The sequence below is a fragment of the Magnolia sinica genome, chromosome 11 (assembly GCF_029962835.1).
Source record: "Magnolia sinica isolate HGM2019 chromosome 11, MsV1, whole genome shotgun sequence".
Lineage (NCBI taxonomy): Eukaryota > Viridiplantae > Streptophyta > Magnoliopsida > Magnoliales > Magnoliaceae > Magnolia > Magnolia sinica.
In genome coordinates, this window is record NC_080583.1 from 28,058,828 (window position 1) to 28,072,909 (window position 14,082).

General features: G+C 40.8%; 1 non-coding gene across 1 annotated transcript; it reads right to left on the reverse strand.

Annotated features, from left to right (window-relative positions):
- Positions 1-10,347: 10,347 nt before the first annotated feature.
- On the reverse strand, positions 10,348-10,454 carry LOC131219814 (small nucleolar RNA R71). The gene has a single exon (XR_009158457.1). It is a non-coding gene; the product is annotated as a small nucleolar RNA R71 (small nucleolar RNA).
- Positions 10,455-14,082: the final 3,628 nt, after the last annotated feature.

Here is a 14,082-nt window from a genome sequence, read left to right on the forward strand (position 1 = left end):
GTAGTAAGTCATGAGCACTTGCATATACAAATAAACTTAGTGTGGGGAACTAGTAGATGCACACGGACACCGTAAAATAGATTGTTGTCCACATTCATAGTCGAAGTGCTGAATTTCAGGGGCGAGATTCTCTTTATGGGGGGTAGTTTGTAACACCTCGTACTTTCCAGTATTCGAGTGTTACTAGGTGATCTAATTTAGCATAAATACAAGCCTAGCTTAAATGAACCCTCACGTTCATTCTAGCCTAAATCCAACCCTTGAAAACAGTCCCCATCTAGATATTAAGTCATCCATTCATTGATTTCAAGATTTACCATCACACCATCAAAGAAACTTATTTTTAAAATCACCATCGCTCTTATAGATAGATCGAGACTTCCGTTATTGATGGCGAGCCCTAGATCATCAGACCCTTCTCCCATTACATCCCCAACAATTTGATGATCAACTCATACGTAAACCATACAAGTTAATGCTTAATTAAATAATCCAACTGCCTAGCTGGGACAATCAAATTTCCCTAAAATGGGCTAGGAATTTATAGGATCCCTTAAGGTAGGACCTAGAAATGATTGGTCACCTGATCGATGAAAGCCCACAAATAAAACCCCAAATACACTTAGTATGACCCACCTGAGTTACAGATCAACCCCTATAACATGACCGAACATTGCTTAGGACCCCTAAGACCATTTTAACCGCTGATATTTGAATTTGGAATGATCCGACCAACAGATCAGCAGGAATCCATTAAGTAAAACCAAAAATCACTTGGTATGACCACCAAAGATTTGGATCCACCTCATCTTTGGCCACACATCCTAAGATGACCCATAAGGTCAAATGGACGGTGTGAATTGGTCACAAACATCACGGTGGACCCCGCGCAGGGTGTGCGTGCACCCTAGCCTTCATGCATGAGGTGCACCAGTCAGTTCGAGCTAGTCAAACCGGCTTTGACCTAAATCCTTCGCAAATAGGAGAAAATCCCTCCCGCCAGCTAGTTTTTGAATCTGAGGGACATCAGTTTCCAAAGTGGCCCACCTCGGCCACTAGTTGATCGATCCGAATCGTTCATCAGGCTTGTGGGGCCGGACGATCAAAACCCTATAGGCTTATGGATCTATACATAAAAACATGGATTTGGGATTGGAACCGATAAAGATCACATGAATGGCTAAGATCCTCGGATGGTAGTCCATCAGGGGACCATATGAGTGATCCAAGGTCAGCTTGGTCAGGTAATCCCAGCCATCTACTCGCCCATTTGAAAACACGCTCTCCCGTTGCCAAAAATGGCCGGGTAGCCATCTCTAGCAAGAAAAAGCAAAAAGGAGAGTTTTCCTTTTAGGAAATGGGAGTTGACGCAGTTCTGGCCGTTCCCTGGGCCATGTGGAGCAATCCCAGCCCTTCCCTGTAGGATGGTACGAGATGAAGGAGAGAAACATCTCATCTCACAAGAATATGACGAGATTGAGGTTATCTCGTGAGAAGTTTCAAAAATCACTTAAATGGCTCAAAAAGTGGGCCCTGCAGTGATCAGCAGCCTTATCTGGTCCATTTTGACGGACCAGATCATACCAAAATACCACATACAAAAATCAGCCATTGATGGCTATGTCATCTTCCCCATCTACATGTCCGACCCACCATGCCGAGATGGGTCCCACCATAAGTAAAAACTTGCTTTTCTGGTGGGCTTGGGTAGTAGAAGAGCATCCCCGGGATCGGATAGGTCCCATGCATATGAAAACAAGAGGGAAGCGCGATCAAACGACCGTCGGATCGTGACCGTTGAATGGGCAGCCCTAGCGCACCTTCTAGCTTATAAAACCGACTCCATTCTCTCGGGTTCTCACCACCATTTCAGGAAAGAGGGGAGAGAAAAAGGGAGAGAAAACAAGAGAGGAGTAAGGAAAGAGAGAGGCCGAGTTTCGTGCGTGACTCGGTGCTGCACTCCACCAGTGGGCCGGTCTGCTCGAATCAAGCTGGGTTAGGTCAAGTCCAGGGACTCTATAGAAGGGAAGAGAAGTGAATCGAGAAAGCAAAAGAGAAAGAAGGAAGAAAGAGTGAGATGGGAGTGAGTCGTTGGGTTCTTGTGAGCTCTGCCGAGTCACAGTAGCAACTCGGGCGCCTAGCTGGGTTCGTTGGGGTCATCTGGAGAGGACCGAACCATCATCATCCCCACCTCCCTACAGCCGTTCATTCATCTAGGCCCAGCTGCTGGACAGGTTACCGTTCAAACTGATGATGATGCCTTCAGAATGTGGCCCAGCGATTAGGTAGACCACGGTAGGCTGCACCTGAGAAACATCTCAGTGGGCCGCACCGCACAAATCATCAGTGGGCCTCACCAACCTATAGGCAGGCTGGCCGCACCCTGCATGAGGCAGGAAGGCCACACTTAAAACCTACTATAGGCCTATGGCAGGAGATGATAGGAGTAGTGGGCCCAGCCCTTTCAAATCATGCACTTGACCAAGAATTTTTTTGTAACAACTGCTGGGCCTGCTCCCTTGGGGTAGCTGATGCTCTGATGGGCCAAGGACCTATACGAAATGGGTAGATGGTGCTGGGCCAGAAAAATGGCCCAGCTTATTGGCTTTTCGGGTAACTGTGGTCTGATGCAGGTCAGCCCAGCCCAGTCGGCCAACCTTTTGGCCTTGCATTCACGTCCTCTGCTAGGCCAAGAACAGCTTAGCCGATCCTACACACGACTGTATTGTCCAGCTGGGCCAGGAACGACCCAGCTACCCTTGACTACTGGTGGGGTATTGCTGCGGGCCAGCCAGTGCTCAATAGGCCCACTTCCACCTTAGGACGACATTGGGTTGAGACAGCCCAACCCAACCCTTGGACTAGTGCGTTTGGTTGCTGGGCCAAGAACAACCCAGTCGGGCTTTGGTTGTGGGTGGTTTCAAGCCCAGTCCAGGACACATTGGCTGGGCCATGGCTGGTGGGCCTGTGCACCCTAATTCGGGCCCAAGATCCCTCGATTATCGGGACCTTAAAAACTCCATTCACTTTGATGACTTAAATGATTAAGAAAGCCATCTAATACAAGTTTATCATATTGGGAATGACTCTAGGAAGTCGCTTGTGTGATATTGGGCCATAAGACACTCACGGGAACTTGAATCGAGGACCGGATTACAACCCTTCAGGTGATGACTTCTTCCCCTTAAGCTTTCCATCTCTAAATTAGATTTAGGATATCTTTTAAATTGATTATAAATGATGCCTTAGAACCTGATTAGTTTTATGATTAGCTTACTTGGATATATGTTTGAGGAATGACTGTGAACATCAAACGCATATGATAGATCTTGATTCATTTATTAGTTCTTGAATTGTATTTACATTTGTACCTTATTAGAATGGTATCCTAGTTCAATACTTGATCTTTATGTCATTTGGTTATGCTATTGTACTATTTGCAAGACACATATGAATCGAAATCTCTTTAGTCTATGAGGGAACCCCTATCTATGAAAGAGAGTTTGCTTTTAGGGTGTAACGAGATTGAATGTGATTGTAATGGACCTTTGACTCAGTAGTTATTGAATGGTGGTTTAAATTGATATCGATGTGAACCTACCATCCAGGGGTTGCTGTGTCTACCATCCAGGGGTTGCTATGTTTAAATGATTTTTAAAGTGGTTTTTTATTGCATGGTTTTGATATTGGCTCTATGTGGCTTAGTTCTGATATTCGCCCTAGGTGACATTGTTTTAGTATTTACCCCATATATTGAAATATGATTGGCCACTAGTCGACAGGTTTCCATTAAACATCCTAAGGTGGTAATCTCATGAGCTAGGGTAGTGGAATGAGACACTATAACTGAGCTATCGGCCTACGCTGGGTGATGAACCCCTCGTAGTGACCTTTGAGTTTTATTAAATTGGCTGGTTGTAAAATGGAATAATAATGGTTGAGCTAATCATGCATTTTCATGGCATGCGGTCTTTTCTGGGTGACTAGTTCTCCTTGGGCGTACCTTTGAGTTCCGGGTGGCTAGTTCTCCTTGGGCGACCTTGTTGTATAGTCTTTTTCGAGTGACTAGTTCTCCTTGGGCGTACCTTTGGGTACTTTTCTAGGTGGTTAGTTCTCCTTGGGCGAGTTCATTGCATAGTCTTTTCCGGGTGGTTAGTTCTCCTTGGGCATACATTTGAGTACTTTTTCAGGTGGTTAGATCTCCTTGGGTGACTTTTTACCAGCTGGATGTGCATCCCCAAGTCTGCAAGCACGTGCATGCATCCATGCATCTATAAAGACTGCATCATGTATTGCTTTGTATGCTTTGTTATGTTTTTATAACTATGCTACCTAATGCGGTGATGTGTAATATTGAGGAAAATTCACACTGAGCTGGTCACTCATTCATCGAATATATAACCGTACAGGTAGCACAGGTGGCCCAGATGACATTCGTATTATATTGATGACGAGCAGGGTACCATTGTCAAAGAAGCATGATTGTATCTGCTAAGGGTTGTTGCAGGATTGTATAGTTCGAGACATGTTATAATTTACTTTATTTCATGTGCGATATTATTCCACTTTGTAGTTGTAAGTATTTGGGACATTGGTTTGTAAAAGTCGTTACGGGTAGCCTCTTGTATATTCTAAGTATAAATGAAATTTTCTCTTATATTGATTTATCCATTCTATGCTAAACTGCTACCTTTAACTAAAGAGAAAAAAATATACATGTGGAATTTGGTTCTTTATAGGTTAACACTTGGGCTTTTGGGAAATGGGTCATATACTTGGGTTCTGAAAACACGGGGTGTTACAAGTACAATGCTGTCAGCTATACCAAGGCTATGCGATGCAAGGCATGAATGCTATTTGCCGTACCAAGGCTATGCGATGCAAGGCATGAATGCTATCTGCCGTACCAAGGCTATGCAATGCAAGGCATGAATGCTATCTGCCGTACCAAGGCTATGCGATGCAAGGCATGAATACTATCTGCCGTACCAAGGCTATGCGATGCAAGGCATGAATGCTATCTGCTGTACCAAGGCTATGCGATGTAAGGCATGAATGCTATATGCCATACCAAGGCTATGCGATGCAAGGCATGGATGCTATCGACCACATTAAGGCCATATAATGCGATGCAAGGCCTACATAGCCAATGTCACATGTAAGATGCAGCTCAAGCATACCAATTCATATATCAATCCAACTCATCTCTAGAGCATAATTTATCAGTACAGTTCTCTCTTGATAATCACCGGGGTCTAATACACTATACACCACATTGCGGCCCTACACTGGACGCATAACCGTGCAAGTGGAAGAGACCTCACTACTCGCTTGACTAGTAGTTTGCTAATATCTACTCGGTACGTCGGTAGCGGACCCATTTACGAGCTGGTCAGACTTAGCCTAGAAATTGCTCCCTACCCGGAACTGAGTTCCAGGTAGGGCTGTACACGAACCGGGTTAGCCCGATTAACTCGCTCGACTCGGCCCGACCCGAAACTGAGTTTGGGTGGGGACGGGCCATTTTCTTCGACTTGAAACTAAGTTCGGGCCGAGTTCGGATAGGTTCCAATTCGGCCCGACTCGGCCCAAAACTTGACTCGACCTGGCCCGACCCGGCCTGACTCGGTCTATATATATATTCCTAAATTCTTACCCAGTTACCCTAACCATTTATAGCAATCCAGGCCGTCCAAATTGTGGGTCCCTTTGTAGATGGAGCAAAGTCCTAAAAATATATGACAAAAGCCCTTCTAAAAAATCATGGCTGTTCAAGTTACCTGCCAAAGCCCTTCCCATGGAGTAGATGGAGCAGAGTTAAAAAATCAAGGCCGTCCAAATCATGGGTTCGAAACTGGCCCGAACTCACCCGATTGTTGACCGGGCTGGGTTCAGGTTGGACAAGTTGGCCCAATGACCGGGCTGGGCCGGGTTCGGGCTAGTTTGGTTAGTGACCGGGCTAGGCCGGGTTGAGCCCAGTTCGACTTGGTTCGGCCCGATGTACACCCCTACCCTCGGGTGGGTAAGGCCACACCCCATTCCAACCAACCATGACACAATGGGAGACGTGACCTCCTGATATTCGGTCCTCATGTGCTCATACATCCACTAGATTTAGGCATTGGAGCATCCTCCATGGTACCATAAGGGTTTGGAGACTTTCACCCTGGGACATCCTTCGCGCCCCCGTGCTTAACAAGAATTTTTGGTGTCCAAACCTGCCATCCACGATATATCTGCGGAGGCTACAACCCTAATGTCGCTAAGGCGCACAGTACTCATAATCACACATGCAGGATGCATGAGTCACTCAGTCCAATCATGCATCAATCCTACGTATACCATGAGCTCATGTGGGACAACTCCGCCTATTAGGCAGTCCCATAAACATCTCATATCAAGCATGCAGATGATGCGTATGGGCATGAATCATGGTGATGATGTACTCTCCTCATATCAAGGATGGGCCTAGATGGCCTACTCATATCAAGAATGTGCCTAATAATTATGGGGGCCCAATGATTTGGGTTAGCCCACTAAGAGGAGATGAGAATGGGCCTAACAACGGGCCTTAGGGAGGGTTACAATGTGGACATTTAACCACCATTGCCCTTACAGTATGGACATTTAACCATCATTGCTCCTAAGGCATGACCCATTTTAATACCAACTAGGAAGAGGAATGGACATCATAAACATCTTTACATACAACATGGTGGAATCACACATCACAATTGGGCCTCATATACATCACATTGGGCCTCACTCATGGGCCTCATATACATCTTGGGCCTTACACAAGGGCCTCATATACACCACTTTGGATATCAAGCATGGTGGTCAACTAGCATGTTTTGTCATCATGCATATTTATAAAATATCATCATCATTACTATAAGGATCATTTTCACTTCATGATTAATATAAACAATGTCATAAGTATTATAAATAATTACTCATCCATCATCAATGCATATGTTATATATAATTCACCATCCATTAAATCATATTTATCATTTCAACCAACAACTCATGATCATCATTATCATGTTACCATACGTGTATCATCATCTCACTTATCATTAGGTGCGTCCTACCTAGTGTGACTTCCACACTGGACTTGAACTACATGCAAGGCATGGGGTTGTATAGGTCAAGTGTGAGTCCCACTTGGTAAACCAATAGGCCAACCTAATGGCACAAATGTCCAACCACAACGCTTTCAATGGTGTGGATCTAATTCCAAAACTAAGTGGGCTCTACACATTCCACCAACTAGAAACAATGCACAATCTCAAATAAAAATGATAACATGCTAACATCTTTCATGTCATATATCATATTGAGCCTACTAGCCACATACACAACAAACCAAGAAAAAGCCCAATTATCCAGTATATGCATTATAAAATAGGTCTCTCTAAGCGTTGTCTACTTGACTAGAGGTAGTATACAAGACACGCTGCCCAGTAGGCAATGGGCCTGTCCTACGGGCTCAAGGAAGGTTACCTTTGTGGGTTTCTCATTCCCCAACGGTTTCTCTTAGTGTTGGGCCCGCTTGGGCCATAGGGTTGCATCATTTAAATGGTCCCAAGGCCACCTATATCTTAAGAGAACAATTGGACAACAAGATCTATCCACTAAATATTTTACAAGTTATACAACACCCATTTACAAAACATGCCAGGTGGACCTCATTACATGAAAGGTAAGGCCTAAATAAGATAACCCATACTAGATGGCCCACTTAAGGTTTTTAAGCCCAACAATATCTGAGAGTTATTTTTAAGAGTTTAGATGCTGTATTAAATGTTTTGGGATGGTGGTGGATCCCACTGACTATTGAGACTTAAATAATGGATAATTTTTCCCATTTATATCTTCGTTTTATGAACATGAATGAGCTTAATGTTCTATTTTACTCATGTATATGTTGCAAGGTGAATTTAAGAGCTTTGATTGAAAAGGGTGCTAAAAAGCATGAATTTGATGCTCAAGAATCACCAATGCAAGGGATGGATTATAGGAGACCAAGATTGAAGAATTCACATGCCAAAGATCCAAGAAAACCAAGTAAGGAATGAAAAGAATCGAAGATTTGAAGTGAAGAATCCTGAAATCGTCCTGAAAAAGTGTATTCTTAAGCTCTGAAGTCTATTTTGGAAAACTGCGCAGAGTGAAGACTATTTTAACGAAACCGTACAGCGAGAAGTATATTTTAGAAAACTGTGTAAATTTGAGGCAGTTTGTAGAGTTTTCCAACTTTATACGAAAATTGGAGTTCCCTACTTATAATAAGGCTTCCTAGGGCATTCCTAAGCATCATTAAAAGCATTCAAGAGAAGATTTAGGGTTTTTAAATGGTTTTCAATTTTATAAGTTGTTTTTTTCCATTTAGATCTTTTTTATTTACATTTATTTTTTTCTTGTTGCTTTCTTTTTCTATTCTAATTATGTTTTTCCAAGTTCCTTCTAGCCCAAGCTATAAGGGAAGCACATGAGTTTAATAATTCTTTAAGTTATGATGATTGATTGTTTTAATGATGAGAAGAATGGTGTATGCATGTTATCTATTATTTAGGTTTTGTTTTTTTTTTTTTTTAATTCTAATGTGAGATCCATATGTTTTCATCATATGAGATACACATTGATGGATAGGCTAACCCTAGATCAATTAGATTTTCTAAATAGGAGAGGTTCTCAACCTGTTATATTTCTTTAATTTTCATTATCTCATAAATATTGAATACTTAAAATCACCGGTGCTTGAGAATATATGTCAATGGTGCAAATTCATCATTTTCAAATCCTTTATATCATTTATTAAAGTATTTAAACTGTTTTATTTTTCGATTAGGCTGACCATAGTGCTAAGATCCTAGTTGTGTTATTCAAGTCATCATGATTCTGAAACATTAAACTATGTGTGGAACTTTGAAGCTTGGGTGTTATTTTAATTCAGTTGAATTACATCCATTCAAAAATTCCAAAATCAAATCATCAGTTTAGTTTTTATTACTTAGTTTGTTTTGCATTTGATTTTTTTCTTCTCGCAATTCATCTCCCTATGAGATTGACCTTATATTCACAGGATATTACTTATAAACCTCTGCACTTGAAGGCAAGTAATCAAGTTTTTGGCGCCGTTGTCGGGGAGAGACTGAGAGAAATTTGATTTGTGTAAGATAGCTAAGGTAAGTTCTTTTCTAAGGTAAGTTCTCTTCTAAACCCTCCAAATTTTCTATAGATTTTCTTTTTTTCTTTGAAAGTAAATTCAGTTGGGTCTTTCAAGCACTAACTATGACATAAGGTTTCCCTACTTGGGATTTTATCACCCAAGTGCTATGGTTGTCCTACAGTTGCTTTTTGATCACAAAGATCATCCTTTAAATATATTTTCCAGATTAGCATAATTTAATTTCTGCATTAGTTTTACTATTATTGATTTATTTTTTATTTTTGCTTTATGGTTTGAACCCTTATGGTCGGCCCTACCGCCTGGGTTGTTGATTTATTTTGCTTTGTGGACTGAACTCTCATGGTCGGCCCTACTGCCTGGGTTGTTGATTTATTTTGCTTTGTGGATTGAACCCTCATGGTCGGCCTTGCCGCCTGGGTTATTGATTTATTTTTGCTTTGTGGACTGAACCCTCATGGTCGGCCTTATCGCGTAGGTTGTTGATTAAGTTTTTATTTTTGTTTTAAGTATCATATTTATTTGGATTGGTGGTATTTGTTGTGTGGTGTGGATGGTTTATGTCCCATTGGAGTAGGGATCAAAACAATCGACTCTCCTCCTAAGGCGGACTAGTTCTAGGCCTGGATCATTTACATAAAAGAGGCACTCAACATCACTTGGATTCCATGGCAGATCCAGTTGATAATCCAAATCCAAATCTGCCAGATCTAACTATAAATTAAAACATAGAAAATCAACCTAATCCTCCTCTTGAGGATGAAAATGAAGTTCATAGGAATGTGTTAAACCAACCACGGACTTTATGTGAACATCTACACCCTGAGAGATCAACTTTACCATCTTGCATAGTGTTCCCTGCTCACACAGGGAACAATGATTTTAAACCAGGTGTGATTCCATTGATTCCTAAATTTCATGGCTTGGATTCTGAAAGCCCTTACTTGCACCTCAAGGACTTCGAGGAAGTAATTGCACCATTATAAGTAAATGATGGCAATAGGGATGTATTTAAGCGTAGATTATTCTCAATTTTTCTAAAGGATTGGGCCAAAGCATAGCTCAACTCTCCAAGACCTAATACCATCACTACATGGCAAGCCTTAAGTAGAGAGTTTTTGAAAAAGTTTTTTCTCGAGCACAAAACAAATGCACTAAAACAAGAAATCATGTGATTCTCCCAAAAGGGGAATGAACTATTTTTTCAAGCTGGGGAGTGCTTCAAAGACCTTCTAATTACTTGTCCACATCATGGTTATGAACCATGACAAATGATTGATGCGTTCCGAAAGGGGCTCACCATGGATACCCGTCAGTTCATAGAGATGATGTATGGTGGAACCTTTCTTGACAAGGATCATAATGAGGCTTGGGATTTTCTAGATTTGTTAGCAAAGAATACGCAGACATGGGATGTCTCTGCTAAACCAAATCAAACTAGACCCATTCCTAGAGAGAAAGCGGGGATGTATGTCTTAAGAGAGGAAGACGACCTTAATGCAAAATTCGCTGCATTGGCTAAAAAGGTTGAAGCCTTGTAAATTAGGAATGTTGATATGGTTAAAGCAAACACTTCCTTAGGTAATTTTTGTAGTATTTGTAGTGGTACAGACCATGACACAAAGGATTGTCTAATAATCTTAGTTGTACAAAATATCACGCATGAGCATGAGCAAGCAAATGCAATAAATAACTACCAAAGGTCAGTTATGTAACCAATGAGAAACACGTATAATGCAAATTGGCATAACCATCATAATCTTAATTCGAGGAATAGACCACAAATTAATGCGCCTAATGCACCTCAAATGCCTCTACAAAACAACTTCTTTGGGGCACCTAACAATGCACCATATGTGCCCCCACCAAAGCGATCATCTGTGGAGGATGCATTGACTACATTCATGAACTCTCAAGCTCAAATGAATCAGTCTCTAATCCAATCAAATCAGGAATTAAAGATGGCCGTGGCTAGGATTGAGACTCAACTAAATGATAGGAAAAAATGCACCATTCCTTCTCAACCTGTGCCAAACCCTAGAAACACACATTTCATTGGAGACTTAAATCTAAGTGAGCTACATCATGAACAAGCTAAGACCATCGTTACCTTGGGAAGTGGAAAAGAGGTCGATAACAAGATAATACAACCGTTAGAAATACCGGAGTATGAGCCATTATCTCAAGAGAATGATGAACTAGCTATGGTTCAAGAGCCACAAAAACAAAAGGATAAAGAGACTAAGTTATATGAGCCTCTAGTTCCGTTCCCATATAGACTTCGGAATCCAACTGTCCCCATGAGGTGTTGGATGTGCTCCAAAAGGTTACTGTCAATATTTCTCTACTTGATGTCATTAGACAAATTCATCATATGCTAAATATCTCAAGGATTTGTGCACTGTAAAGAGAAAATTAAATGTGCGCAAAAAGGCCTTCCTTACTAAGAAAGTAAGCGCTATCATTTAACAAAGGGCCGTACCTAAATACAAAGACCTGGGAAGTCCCACTATTCCTTGTATTATTAAGAATTTTCAAATTGAGCTTACTTTGCTAGATTTGGGTGCAAGTGTCAACTTAGTACATTATTCGGTTTACAAACAAATGGGGTTAGACGAGCTTAAACCAACCACAATTACACTCCAACTCGCTAACCGCTCCATTAAGGTATCAAGAAAAATTTTAGAGGACGTGCTAGTCCAAGTGGAGAAATTCTACCTCCCCGTGGATTTTATTGTACTAGACACTAAACCATGTGTTAATGCTAACGCTCAAGTTCCCATCATTTTAGGCAGCCCATTCCTAGCAACTTCAAATGCAATCATAAATTGCAGGAATGGAATGATGAACTTATCTTTTGGTAACATGACTCTAGAGCTAAATATTTTTAATTTATGTAAGCAGCCCATTGATAATAATGAGATCCATGAGCTAAATTTCATGGACTGTTAGATAGAAGAAGATGAATTGGAACCTAGTCTGACTAAGGAATTGATTCAAGGTCTTGGGGACTTGAAAAATTCTGATTTAGAAAAAGTGCTTGTTGAAGTTTGTGATGATAATGAGAACACTACCACCTAGGACATTGGTAAGTACCAATGGAGATCGCGCACGAGGACTTGCGACCTCTGCCATCACCAACCAATGTTTCAAAGCTTGATTTAAAACCACTACCAAATGAGCTTAAGTATGTATACTTAGGTGAAAGTAAAACTTATCCTTGGTGATCTCTTCATTTTTAGATAAGGATCAAGTGATTAAATTATTGAATATTTTAAGGGACCACAAAGGAGCCTTGGGCTGGACCATTTCTGACATCAAGGGTATAAGCCATTCCATATGCATCCATCGGATCCACCTCGATGAGGACACCAAACCAATTAGACAACCTCAAAAGCGTCTTAATCCAAACATGATGGAAGTTATAAAAAATGAGGTGATCAAATTGTTGGATGTGAGAATCATCTACCCAATATCCGATAGGATGAGTCCAACTCAAGTAGTCCCAAAGAAATCTGGAATAACTATTGTGTAAAATTATAATAATGAACTCATACCAACATGTGTCACCACAGGTTGGTGCATTTGCATTGACTATAGAAAATTGAACCAGGTCACAAAGAATGACCATTTCCCTCTACCATTCATTGATCAAGTTTTAGAGAGGGTAGCAGGTCACTCCTTCTATAGTTTTCTTGATTGATATTTCAAATATAACCAAATAAAGATAGCCCTGGAAGACTAAGAGAAAACCACGTTCACTTGTCTATTTGGCACGTTTGGTTTCAAACGGATGCCATTTGGATTGTGTAATGCTCTAGTAACTTTCCAACGGTGTATGTTAAGTATTTTTTCAAATATGATTGGAAAGTTTCTTGAGGTTTTCATGGATGACTTTTTTGTGTTTAGGAGTAGTTTTGAGGAATGCCTCAACAATTTATCTCTTGTCTTATCTAGGTGTGAAGAGAAGCACCTTGTCTTAAATTGAAAAAAATGTCATTTCATGTTTCAAAAATGAATTATTTTGGGCCATGTTATCTCCAAAAATGGAATCGAAGTAAATCGCTCAAAACTCGACATTATTGCTAATCTACTTATCCCTTGAATTGTTAGAGATATTAGATCACTTCTACAGCATGCTGGTTTTTATAGAAAATTCATCAAGGACTTTAGTGTCATTACTAGACCCTTGACTAATCTTCTTTAAAAGGATGTTCCATTTAAGTGGACAGATGAGTGTGTAAGTACCTTTAATAAAATTAAATCATCCCTTACCACCGTGCCTATCATGCGTCCACCAGATTAGACACTTCTTTTTGAACTAATGTGCAATGTAAGTGATATGCCATAGGGGCTGTTTTGGGCCAAATGAAAGATAAATGGCCCTACGTTATTCACTATGCGAGTAGAACTCTAAACTCGGCCCAAGTGAACTACTCAACAACTGAAAAAGAGTTACTTACAATAGTTTTTGCTTTGGATAAGTTTAGGTCTTACTTGTTGGGATTCAAAGTAGTCATTTTCACGGACCATTTGGCTTATAAATATTTGCTATCTAAGAAGGATGTAAAGCTGACACTTTTGAGATGGATCCTCCTACTCTAAGAATTTAACTTAGAGATAAAAGATAAGAAAGGAGTAGAAAACGTAGTAGCTGATCACCCTTCCAGATTAATGTTAGATGATTTCACTGAGAAGATGTGTGTTCAGGATACTTTTCCTGATGAACAATTATTTGCGATATCTAAATTGCCTTGGTATGTGGATATAGTGAACTGTCTTGTAATGGGAAAAATGCCCTATCATTAGAAGTCACAAGATAGGAAGCGTTTTGAAACTGAGGTTAGGAACTTCTTCTGGGATGACCTGTATTTATATAAATGTGG